The following is a 12,903-nucleotide window of genomic DNA, read 5'->3' as shown; positions in this document are numbered from 1 at the left end:
CTAGGATAGCAAGGAAAGGATTTGGAGGCCACATCATGGTTCACAGAGTGTCTTCAGTGCCCTATTCCACTTCAACCAGATAGCTCTACTGTGTTTGCTTTATACATTTGAGTCCAGGTAAAATTTCCTTTGAAAATGGATTTTTGTTCCCAGAAACAAGTTTAAAAACCCCTTCAACCTAAAAACTTTACGCATTCAGTTAAAGTCTGAGAGAGCTTACATTTCAATTCAATTTTTTAGCTATGAATATTTAGTTCTGAATTTAATTATAGATAGTTTAGCTTTTCATTATATTTAGACTTGAAAGAATGGGACCCAGGAGGAGTAACTTTTGAGGTGGGGCAGAGGGAGGCAGGACAGCTCAAGAAAGGTATAAAACGTGAGAAGAGTGAGAAGGGAGACCTGGAACCACAACTGAGCTCAGAATGGTCCTGCTCGAAGGTGCGGTGGGCATGGATCGAACTCTGTCACACTGAGGCACAAGAAATGCCACATCATTTTGTTTTTCTAAATCAAATCAATTCACACTTCCCACTCAAAAAGGTGATAAGAAATATTCAGGCATGTTTTGCAAGGGCCTCTCCCTCCTTAGGGTGGAACAAGAATCTAAGGGAAGAACCAAGAAAGGGGCTCTAGCTTTCAATTCTTCAGAGAATTGCTGAGGGGCTCATGGTTCTAAGCCCTTAGGGTTTATGCTAGACAGACCACTCCATTATGACTGTGCCACGCCAGGGTGCAGGGCCATGGTCCCCAACATCAGCTTTCCTGGCTGCCCCACTCAGCCATTCCCCTCTGAGATCCTGCCTCTTCTCCCAAGCAAGTGAGCACTAATTCCTGCTATGTGAGGGTCATCCCCAAACCCAGTCCCCATCCAAGCCTCAGGGGATGAATCCTACATCCTCTGTGTCCACCTCTACCCTCCAAACACCTCCCCTATGCCACTCCACTCTCGGCGATCCCACACCATCTCAGCTCACAACTTCTCTCCTCAATGCTGGTCTCCCTTTTCTGAGAATACACAGATGATAACACACATCCTTTTTGTTTTCTTAGTAAATTGCTCTATTACACAGATTTTTCGTTCACTATCCTGGGATCAAAGGACTTTATTAGCATCTTTTAACTGACAGTTGTTCATTCTAACTTAGTACATGGTAAGTGGTCAGTAAATGCCTGTTGAATAAGTGCATTTAAAGGGCCCTTAACTTAGATATTCTAAAGATAGAAGTGCCACAGTGACTCCCTCTTTTATGACCTGTATGGCTACCTTGCTGTGAGGACAACCATCCCCTCACTACAGTCCAACTCTTTAGTGCCAAGTCCCTCTGTGCCTCTTATATAACATGTTTTAATTAGAGACAAACCATCTCTGTCAAACTAAAGTTAAAAGAAGTCCAAAACAACTCCCCTAATTAAACATCCTCAAGGCTAAGTTCCTCCTTGACTCATTTTTTTCCCTCTGAAACGCCTTTGCTGAAATGAATGCTATGCTTGACTCAATGGAAACTTTGCCCTCTGGCCTTCAGCTTAACTTCCTGAAAATAAGAGCTAAGTATACTTATTGCCTGTCCGACAGCATAATGGAAGAGCTATCATTCTATGGAAAAATCAGTCATTGTGAAATGATCTAAAAATCATTAACAGGAAACAAAAATAGATCTGTAACTGGTAGCACTCTGATAGGAGAGAGAATGTAAAGAGTTTAGAAAGCAGTTCTATGTCATCATTCGAAATCTCTAGTAAAATCACAGTACAAAGTACAGTTATACAAAACTCTGCTCGGTAGATTTTAAATCTAATTAGACAGAGGGGAAAATAAAGAAAGAATAGAGTAAAAAGCAAGAAGTCAAGCTTTATGATCAGAGACTGTCAGAAATACACTGCCAAGCAGAAATCTAAAGAAACTTTTTTAAAAAGAACCTTTATTCATCCAACATTTCAGAAGGAAAAGAAGAAAGGAAGGAGGAAAGGAAAGAAGGGAAGGAGGGAGGAAGGAAGGAAGGGAGGAAGAAGGGAGAGTAGGAAAGGAAGGAAGGAAGGGAAAGAAGAACAACTTCCAAACAGGAATTGTCTAACTAAAAGGATATACTAGTTTACTACCTTAAGTTTTAGTGTCTGAAAGTCGCAAATAGGACTCTGAAGCAATTTTGTCAAAAATCATTGGAAAATAAGATGTATTCCAAGACTCTGTTATTTATCATTTCCTGCAAATAAGTACAATAATATAATTTCAAGTTTTTAAAGAACACAGACAATCTACAAACTGTATGTTTATAGTCTCTCCTCTCAACAAGGCAAGCAGAGATTTCTAAATTCAGAGATACTCAAACACATAGGGTTTTTTGGGGAGGTGCTACTTTCTGAATTTGCCTTAGGAAATAAACACCTTATTTTCTAAATAAGTTGTAATCATTTAAAGGCACTTTAAAATATTTTTGAGATTTTCTCCAAACATAAAACTGTCTCAAATGATGTTTCGCAATTATTCACTGGGAATCACAAAATGATAATGATGGAACAAGAAATACACTACCTTTGACAAATTTCAAACAAATGTAGTATGTCTTCTATAAAAGAGTTAGAGCTTGCAAATAAATCTAACAGAAATAAAGGAAATCGATATGATTTGCAAAGAAAATGGTCTCTTGCATGCATATAGTAGTACCTGAAAAGTGATCCATATAAACATTTTTCCAGACCTTTATTAAATGTGTAACTCAGTCACATCTATGAAAGACTTATGAGAAAGAGGAACAGAGAAAAGTAACCAGTTTGAAGAGCTATCCCCTGTGATTTTTCTTGCTTGTTGGGCTATACGGATTGCACTGATTTCATTTTATGGGTTTATAGTTTGTGGACGTCATTTTCAAGTCTAAAACAAATTTAATTTTAATCCCACTTTCTTTTATTTTAGTCCATTTTTTGTATTTACAATCTAAAAGCTACAATAAATGGTCTACGACTTTGTAATACTGGGTGGCCTGAGACCCAGAAGTAGAATATACATATATATTTAGAATTTACTGTGAAAAGAACTTCAAAAAATACCTTCAAGAATAGATTACCATTCTACCCTAATGTCTAAAATTTCACTTCCAGTCCCATGAAGACTATCCTATATCATTTTTCCACCTACCGTCTATTGTTAATTACTGTAACTCAAGGTATTCCAAAGCATTATCATTCTTTGTGGGGTTTTTTGAGGAATATTAGCCCTGAGCTAACTGCTGCCAATCCTCCTCTTTTTGCTGAGGAAGACTGGCCCTGAGCTAACATCCGTGCCCATCTTCCTCTGCTTTATATGTGGGATGCCTGCCACAGCATGGCTTTCCAAGTAGTGCCATGTCCGCACCCGGGATGGATCCGGTGAACCCCGGGCTGCCAAAGCGAAATGTGCGCACTTAACTGCTGCGCCACCGGGGCGGCCCCCAGCATTATCATTCTTAAAAATTCACTGTCAGGATACTGTAGGATCTCACCTAACTTCCAGATCCCCCAGCCAGTAGCTGGATGCCAAGATTCTGAAGACCTAGGTTAGAACTCTGCCCAAGACCCTCTCTAATCTCCATGCTCTTAGCTGTTGGCAACAAATCCCACTCATTTGCCCCCGCACAGTAGCCCATGGGAACAACAGGCATTCCAATGGCTGGGTCAAGGCAGTGTTGGGAAAACCTAGCTATCTGACCCTTCAAGCTTAACCCACCCCCAAACAATCACATGACATTAATTACAAATGCTATTATGATTAAAAGAAAAGAAGTCAATGGTGAAGAAATTAGTTCATAAACATTCACCCTCATATCTATACTGATATTGACTGGATCTACAGACAAGAAAAGTAATTATTCACAAAAATGACCCTGAGATACAAAAATAAAAGTTATTTTGTAAAAAAAAAACAAACAAACTACAGATTTGGATTTAAATTAAGCTATCTATGCTACTTTGGGCAAGTTATTGAACCTTTTGGAGCTTCTTATCTGAATTCCGCCTGCTTTGGGATTGTCTTTGAGCATATTAATCAGTAACGAAATAAAGCGCCTGGCACTGAATAGGGTAAAGCCCAGTATGTTCTGTTTACTATGGCTGGGAAGTGTGTAATTCACTTCTGAAAGATGGCCATCACAAAGAGTTGAAAAACGCATTGTGCTTAAAGGTTAACCAAAAATAGTTAGAGGGTCTCATTCTCCGACCTTGTGGACACAGCACTGCTTGCTCTGGTATGGAAGGAGAGGGCAACTGGACTCTTTGTAACAACTAAGATAACTGGAAAAGAACATGGTTCTGAAGAGATCAACACACACACAAGCCAATATAACATCCAGAGACAGAATTCCTAAGTTTTCTTTGGCTCGTAGACAGAAAAGGAAGTCAATTGCTCCAGGAATGTTGACTTTTACTGTTAAATCGTTTGTGGCCTGTTATATGATTTACAAACTGGTAGAACACAGAGGTCCCTGAATTCCCTCTCCCATGCTTCCTCCACTTTTCTACCACCGCGTGCCTTTCACAGCACAGCTACGTAAAATCTCTCCGAGTATCCATAGTTACCAGGATTGTGTATAACAAAGCCACACAGACTAAACCTAACATGGAAAAAATCAACCTTGCCCAAAACTAAATATAAGCACCATTTAATTAACTTGCATTCCAGAGTCATAGCTGCCAACTTGCTGAGACCAGAAGATTGGGTACACAGCACCCAAGGGCTCAGAGGGAGGGGGAAAAACCTGCTAAAACTTTTTCCAGAATCTTCACAGGATTCATCTATTCCTTTGTACTGGTAAACAGGATTAATATCCCCTGTGAACAAGATATAGTGATCCAGTCAGGGGGATAGAATGAGCCAAGGCAGGAAGAGGTGAAGTTTCAGGAGAGGCTGAAGTTTTGGGAGGGACAAAAAGAGACCAGAAATGTATAGCAACTAATCTGGCATTGAGATCAGCCCTGAGTCAAATAGGGAGCAGTGCACGTTATCCCTGAGAGGAGAAAAGACATTACCACGGATAACGGAAAGTCAAAAACAATATGCCTATCACTATAAACTGTCATTACTGCAATTTGAGCAGTGATGCAGTCTCATCTAAAAATACTCTACTGATCAACCTGCAGTGCTTAAATTAATCCTGGGAATTTTTATGATGTGAGAGTCAGTCAGTGGTGAATGGGTTGGGAGCGATATTGCTGGGAAAAGGTCCATTTTTCTCCCTCTTCCAAAAATGCAGGGAATGTGCAGTTTCTAAGCAGAATCACAAGATGGCAGCCATACTCAGCACACGGACCCTGTGAGGCACTACAGGGAGGAACTCAGCCGGAGACCCTCACCACCTAAGAGGTTTCAGAGACTTGGGGAGAATTCCAGCTGGGAAACTTCTGTTTTCCAAAGGGCATCCTTTGCTTGTGTCTACAACTGGTAATTTTTCAATAATGAAATCCCACTTCTGTCAATTATTACTACAAAGAACGGAAAAGCCCATCACAATTGATGCCTACTCATATCTTTTGCACATTTATCCATTGGTTTTCTTCCTTATTGATTTATCAGAACTCTTTTTGATGCAGCCATTTTCTCCCAAGCCATCAATTATTTGTCTTTTAAATTCAGAGTCTCTTTACCTATACAAAAGTTCCACATGCATATGACATCAAATATGTCAGTCTTTATGATTTATGTCTTTACAAACCATATCTATCCATGTCATAGAACAGACACTCTGTGAGGGCAGTGATTTTTGTCTCTTGTTTTCTGCTATAGTCACAGGTCTTAGAAAAGTGGCGGGCACATAGAGTGGGCTAAACAAACTTTGCATTCAGTCCATAGCCTTCCCAGAGCAGATGGAAAATACTAAGGCCAAAATTAAGAGACACATTCTGGCCAAAATACAGGAGAAATAGGCCACAGAGATAGAGAAACCAGGTCAGATTTCCTAATAGTCAAAACTGATTTTGACATGGCCATAGAGGAAGGATACAGGCTGACTGATTGATTTTTGTTAAAATAAGAAAGCTTCCCATATCACTGAAATGGTCAAAATATAAAATACATAGCCTGATCTGTATTTTATGGAATGGAATTAAAGACGTCTCCAGTTGCTTTCTAGATTCAAGGTTCAGCAAAATGCCAAAGAGGAGAAATTTGGTGACTACTTTCCAGCAAGTACCTTTCTTAACACCAACCACCAGACGGAAACCACATCATAAACTGAAGCACAGAGACAATAATACACTTGTGGGAAGTGTCCATGTGGGTGACAGTACTTGAAAACAATTGTATTATATGTGTTTTCAGTATTTATGTTAAAATAAAATCACATTTCTTTTAGAAATCATTTTTCATTTTAAATATAGCACATTATGGAACACTAATACGGACTTTGTGTGTTTATTTCAGAATTGACTATTTCCATTCTCATAATAACCAATAATTTTAGAAATCCAATTATTACCCAGTCAGTTTTACTTCAAGTGGTTTTTTTATGCATTTTTAGAATTTTAATTTGTACATATGTGATTTTTGTGGATTCGAGATGGATTTTTCAGCAGGTGATCTCATTTACAAGAAAATATCATTACAAATGCCTGTTAGAATGTCTCACTATGGCACTTCGATTGAAATGAATCTCTTCACAGCTGTAGAAAAGTTCTTCTGAAATTTTAGTATCATAAGCTCCAAACTTCTCTGCTCTAAGAACTCTGAAAAGAACTGCCAATTTTTCTCAGTAACTATCCCAAGAAAAGTCTGTGACAGCCATTCCAGGGCCATTTACAAATAGACAGAAAAGGGGGCCAAATACTTCATAAAATTTGGCTTGATTCAAATGGCTCCAGGGAGGTCTCCCTGCCTGAAATATTTCTCAGCTGAAATTCCTCAGTTTGGATTTTATTCATTTAACTTAAGCCAAAAGTCCTCAATTAAAAGCCAGTTTCTGGGGACTCATTTATTCAACCAACCAAGAATTCTGGAGATTGTCTGCAGAAGGCACGATGCTAGCCATGGCAGAAATCATAAAGCCTTACAGAGACCATAAGAGACAAAGCTATTATCAGCGATTAATACTTTGGGAGAGAGTATTTATATATTTATCTGTTTTATTTATTTATTTATTTATTTCGATTTGAGAGAACAATTTCTTGTTATAATGAACCAGAAATACAAGATTCCACGGAAACTCGAACAGTTGACAGAATATGGGTGAACTTAAAACTTCAAGGGAAATAAGAAAAGGGTCAAACAAAGCCAATAAATAGAGAAGCCCCAGACTGGTTTGGGATAAACACAAGAATAGCATTTCAGCATGGGTATTTTCTGACCCCTCTCAGCAGGTTATCTGCCAACTTTCTCCCATTCTTTTCTCCTTCTGAAGCATCCACCAAACCAAATGGCTTATTCCTCTCTATGGCAAGTCTAAGTCAAGCCAATAGTACCTCTTTAGATATGATGCAAAGCCAAGAGGAAAGTTTATAAATCTCATTCCAAGACAGAAAGTGTACATACACTACCCAGCACACTGGTTATGTGTCAATGTGCATGGCAGCAACTTTAATCAAATCAGAACTGCTACCATGTGTAACCTATTATGTGGCCCTGTAGCTATTTCAATGTTCCTAATTTACTACACTAAAATATCAACAAGGCATAACCCATTTCTGAGCTCCATGTTCTCTAAACACTTCTAAGAGGCTATTAAAGATGATGTAGAACAGACCTAACTCTCAGAAACCTATGCATTAGGGAGGAACACTGATGGGCTCCTTTCGGGGACTTGTTTCATGGGGGCACAGAAACCAACAGAGGAAATGTTAGAACATCAGTATAACAGGTGACAGGAGAAAGAGGTGGGAAGAGCGTGTCCTAGCCACAAGGCCAACACATTCACGTTCAAGGAGAAATTTCAGTGAAGGAAAAAAAAAAAAAAACCCCAAACAACATAACAAAACAAAACCCAAGTCAAAGAAAAAAGGGTTTCATACAACACAGTATCAAAAAAGTAAAAGGAACACACTAAATGCACAAACTGGTGGCAAGTAAATCCACAGCCTATTGTGATAGGTCCTTCCAGCATCAATCAGGTTTCTTCTCATCTGTTATCTCAAGGTTATGTACAGATGTGGTGACTTTAACAAGAGTCTCTCACAGGAGGGCGGGTAGGCTTCAATCATTGGTTTCAGGATCTGTCTGTGCCACGTAGGCATCCAACTCAGCATCCAGGTGTCCTTTCGTTTTCGACATGTATGCATCCAACTGGTTGTCCAGCTGCTCCTTGGTCAGTACAGGGCGAGCAAGGGCACCTCTCCCTCGTCCACGGCCTCTGCCTCTGCCTCCAAAGCCCCCTCTTCCCCGACCTATCATACCCCGACCTCTACCACCGATTCCGCCACGACCCATAGCTCCGCGTCCTAGGCCCCCTCTCCCAGCTCCCAGGACCTCCACGACCTCGAACACCACCTCTTCTTAAGCCCATTCGGGGAGCTACGGCTCGTCCACCTCGGAGCAGGTTTTGACCTCGGAGCGACATCCCGCCCCTAAGTAGGGTTCTTGTGGCACGTCCCCCACGTAGTCCGCCTCTGGGCAAGCCTCTCTGGATTATGGGCAGGCCTCGTCCTCCGATTGCTCCCCTGGCCAGGGCCCCTGTGGGTCGGCCTAACCGTGCCTGGATGTTACTCTTACCCAGGCGCTGCTTTAAGCTCTGCTTAAGTTTTAATGCTGCCTGGACAGAGGGTCTATTCTCCATCTGCTGGGCCAGTCTTCTGTTTCTGGCACTGGCTAGCTGCTTTGTTGCTGCATCGAAGCTCGAATATTCACTGGCATCGGCTGTTTGTTCTTCAGCATATTAGTAAAGCGCTCATTTAGAGACATCTTGGTGGTGCTTTTTAGCACAACTTTCGGCGCTGACTGTGCAGCCATCTTCAAATCCCGAGAATCGAAGGAAACAGACGCCAGTGCTCCTCCCGGGGCTGCCACCACGGCTGCGGCAGGCGGGCCGGCGGCCGGCCGGACCTGAGTGGCCGGTGGACGGGCTCGGCTTAAGTTGGTGGGCGGTTGGTCAGAGGTGTAAGCGGTAAATTGCTAGGTTAGTTCGTTGCCGTTGGCTGGCTGGCTGGTCGGCCGGTCCGCCTGCTCGCCCGGCCTGCCCTTGCCTGCCTTTCGTCTGTCCCACCACAGCTGCTGCCGCCAACTCCCGCTCGCTGTCCAAAACACTGTTTTATTTATTTTTTTAAAAGGTATCAAAAATTAGTATGAAAAAATGGGAAAGGGCTCCCACCCCAAGGACATACCTGGGTAAAGGCCCTAGGAGACCAAGGGTCAACCCAGGGTCAGCAGGGGCCAAAGAAGTGGCAGCCATGAACTTCAGAGGAATAAGAGAGGAGGGGAAGTCCTTTGCCTCACTAAAAATTTCATCCAGGATCAGACATCCATGACTTTGTTTAAGCTAATACTTTCTATTTAGCAGGCAATGTCTTAAAGGCTTCGCTTTCACTTTTCCTTGGAACACAGCTATGAGATGATAACCTCATTTATCGGAGGATGAAACCAAGTCTTGGAAAGGTTAGTAACTTTCCCCTATTAACACAGCTAACAAGTGGCAGAGCTACTTAACCCAAACCCAGGCAGTTTGACTCCAGAGCCCACACTTTTAATATAAACACTGAAGCGTGCTGTATTAGGTTCCTATTGCTGCTGGAAAAAAATTATCCTTCAACTGGATAGCTGAAAACAGCAGGAATTTATTCTCCACAGGTCTGCAGGTCAGAAACCTGACATGGGTCTCGCTGGGGTAGAATCAAGAGGCCGGCAAGGCTGTTCCTTTCAGGAGGCTCTAGGGCAGAAGCTGTTTCCTTGTCTTTCCCAGCTTCTAGTGGCTGACCTCATTCCTTGGCTCGTGCCTCCCTTCCTACATGTTTCAAGCCAGCAACGCAGCATCTCTCTGATCCTGTGTCTGTCATCACATCTCTGACTCTCCTCTTCTGCCTCCCTCTTCCCCTGTTAAGGACTCTGGTGATTACATTGGGGCCACCCAGATAATCCAGGAGAATCTCCCTATTTTAAGGTCAGATGAGTAGCACCCTTATTTCCATCCTCAACTTTAATTCCCCATTGCCATGTAACCTACTATATTCACAAATACCAGGGATTAAGATATCGACATCTTTGGGGGACCATTATCCTGCCTACCACAGATGCTTTGATGTTGTTGACTCATTTTTTTGTGTGACTCTTACATACAAACAACCACCTGCAAATGATTAGCTCAAACAAGTGTGCCTTCTCTCCCACCCGCTGACTGCCCTCCTCTTCCCTCTTCCCTCTTCCCACCTCTGTTGGAGATGCTGTGGTTTGGAAACTCTCCAGTCACAAGCCTTGGTTCTAGCCTGATTCACTCAGTTCTACTGCAGGAAGAGCCCAGGGGGTAAGCATCTTGGCCATACTGTACGAGATCACTGGGGGGAAATTGCTATTCAATTTTGCTCCTGTAATGAGCGTTCAAAAGGCTCAGGAATGATGCTCTAAAATGTAAATGAATCTGATATCAAGTCTTTGTGCAACCAAGAGCTAGCTGTGTGTTTTAGCTGTCAGCTACCCGTGCTTTTGACTTTCCCAGAAGGCAAGAACTGAGCAAAGAAACAGAAGAGGACAGTGGCCTGAGGAAGAACTAGGCCTTGACTTCCTCTCTTTCTCATTTATCATTGGTAACCGAAATCCCTTAAAGACCTCAAAAGAGCTATAAGATTGAGGGCAAAGAAGAAGCTATGGGATTTCAAGCTATTCAGTAGCAGGCATAGCGAAGGCAGCAAACAGGTAGCTGCAGAAGGCTGAGTAGATAGCTAGGCCCACAGCCAGGACCAGCTACATAATTTGTGGGCCCAGTGGAAAATGAGGATGCAGGGCCCTAGTAAGAAAAGAAGTGCTTTAAAGATACTAAAATATAAACGTTCTTTCCTCTAAAAATATTTTATTACTTATAAAACATAATCACAGTAATAGGGACACATGAAGAACAACATAAACTTACAAATTGCACAAAAAATAATATTTTATGTCAGAATTTAATACGATACAACAAATAGTACATTATTAATGTGACATCTTGATTGATCATAAGACTTTTCTGGCTCATTTTTCTGCAAATTCATTTATTAAGTCATCAAAAGTAGATTTTTAGCAACATTATTTTCAATCTATATAATTGAAAATGGCATCAGCAGCTCTACAAAGATGCAAGATTGCAAAAGATTTTTGTTAAATTTTAGTTTTGACAGAATATTTCTTCTGATGCAACTTCTACTGGAATTAAGAGTATGTTATAGGTTGTGACAACATTGGGATAAATTTCTGATAAATTATTTCAAAATACAAATTTTAGTATATCTAGAGCTGATGATCCTCATGGAGCAAATCTAATGAAATGTTTAACTCTTCACGTGAATTAGTTTTGTGTAAATCTGAATTTAATTTTAAACATAAATTTATACAATGGCATTTTAATGTTTCTTCTGAAATTTTTGGTAAATTGTGGAGGTCATTCAAGAAATCAAAAATGGCATCAAAAATTATATACCATTCAGAATGCCTGTTTATACATTCTATAGTTGTATTGTCAATTTTAAGAAAAATTTTCATTTTATATCGTCTTCCTTGTGAATAAATGGTTCATCTGAAGTTCACGCGAAAGTAATGTTCTTTTGCACTGACAGTGGTTAAATGTAATTTCTACTTCCAAGCCTGTGGATATTCATCTTGCAACGTTTCAGTATTCAATACCAAAGATTCTAAACTCTTTGAGGAATTCTAGTGACTCCCTGATAAATGCTTTATTGCATTGTTCATGTGTATGCATTTATTGTGTAATAATTTACTAACAAATTCTGTTGTCGGAGTGCCAGCGGCTCCTGTCCCAAGGTTCAGGCTGGAGAGTTAATATTTGTGCAGATGCCACATGGATGGGCTCCAGGGACAATGGCGAGGCCAGCCTCCCACAGGTCCCCATGTGGAACCCTCCTCCACCCCGGGGCCAAGGCCACCACTGCCACTCCTGCTGCTTCTGCTGTTGCTTCTGTGGTTGTGAGGCCACCATGACCCCATGGGCCCAAGTCCGCTACCTTGGGGCTCTGTGGAGTCCCAGAGAGTCCTGAGGCACTTACAAGTGCCTTGGGTTGCTCAGCACCCACACCACCCAGCTGTGCTGGTTGGCATGTGCCCTCGTGTACACACACTACCACCTAACATATCTCTGCTGCTTACACACACGCTCCAAACCTCACTCAAAAAACACAAGTTTAAAGATAAAGTTATTAAGAATTCAAGATGGCAACAGCAGAGCATTAAACCAAGCCTGGAACCCTCTGAGCACAAGGCACTGTACCATTGCACAGGTCACCCGCACATGAAGCCAGCCCTGCCCTCAGGCCTCCAGAGGAAAAAGAAAGACAGGGAGGGTGAGATGGAAATGAAAGCTTGTGACAAGTCCTGAAAAGTTACAGTGGCAGGGGTCCCAGCCTCCCATCACCTCTCAAATCATAACCACTGTATCCATCCTCCACTCACATCTCTTCTGCCACACCCACCAAATTCCATGCTGTTGGAGTCACCGTCTAGACACGGCAACCACCACTGTGATAGAGCAGGGACTGCTGGTTGTTCACCCTAATGCACTCTCCACCTCTTTCATAGTAATGGAGTTTAAGGTGCACCCATGGTTGCCCAGCTAATGACTACATTTTCCAGGCTCTTCGTAGCTAAGTGTGGCCATCTTACTGAGTTCTCCACCCTATAACATAAGCCAATTCTTCTTCTACTTTACCTGCTTAAAAGGGACTTGCTGCCATGCACTTCCTCTCTTTGCCCTCCCACAAGCTGGAGCACAGATATAGGGTTCAGCTAGTTTCAATCACTCAGATAAGGAC

The 12,903-nt window shown here is 41.7% G+C and overlaps 1 protein-coding gene and 1 pseudogene across 10 annotated transcripts in view; both read right to left on the bottom strand.

Annotated features, from left to right (window-relative positions):
* CORIN (corin, serine peptidase) overlaps window positions 1-12,903 on the bottom strand; it is a 212,213-nt gene that overhangs the window by 89,817 nt on the left and 109,493 nt on the right. The gene's annotated exons all lie outside the window — the stretch shown is intronic.
* On the bottom strand, window positions 7,115-9,179 carry LOC106841257 (chromatin target of PRMT1 protein pseudogene; annotated as a pseudogene).

The sequence above is a fragment of the Equus asinus genome, chromosome 3 (assembly GCF_041296235.1).
Source record: "Equus asinus isolate D_3611 breed Donkey chromosome 3, EquAss-T2T_v2, whole genome shotgun sequence".
NCBI lineage: Eukaryota > Metazoa > Chordata > Mammalia > Perissodactyla > Equidae > Equus > Equus asinus.
The sequence above is the reverse complement of the archived record's forward strand: the minus strand, read 5'-3'. Positions and strand labels throughout refer to the sequence as shown.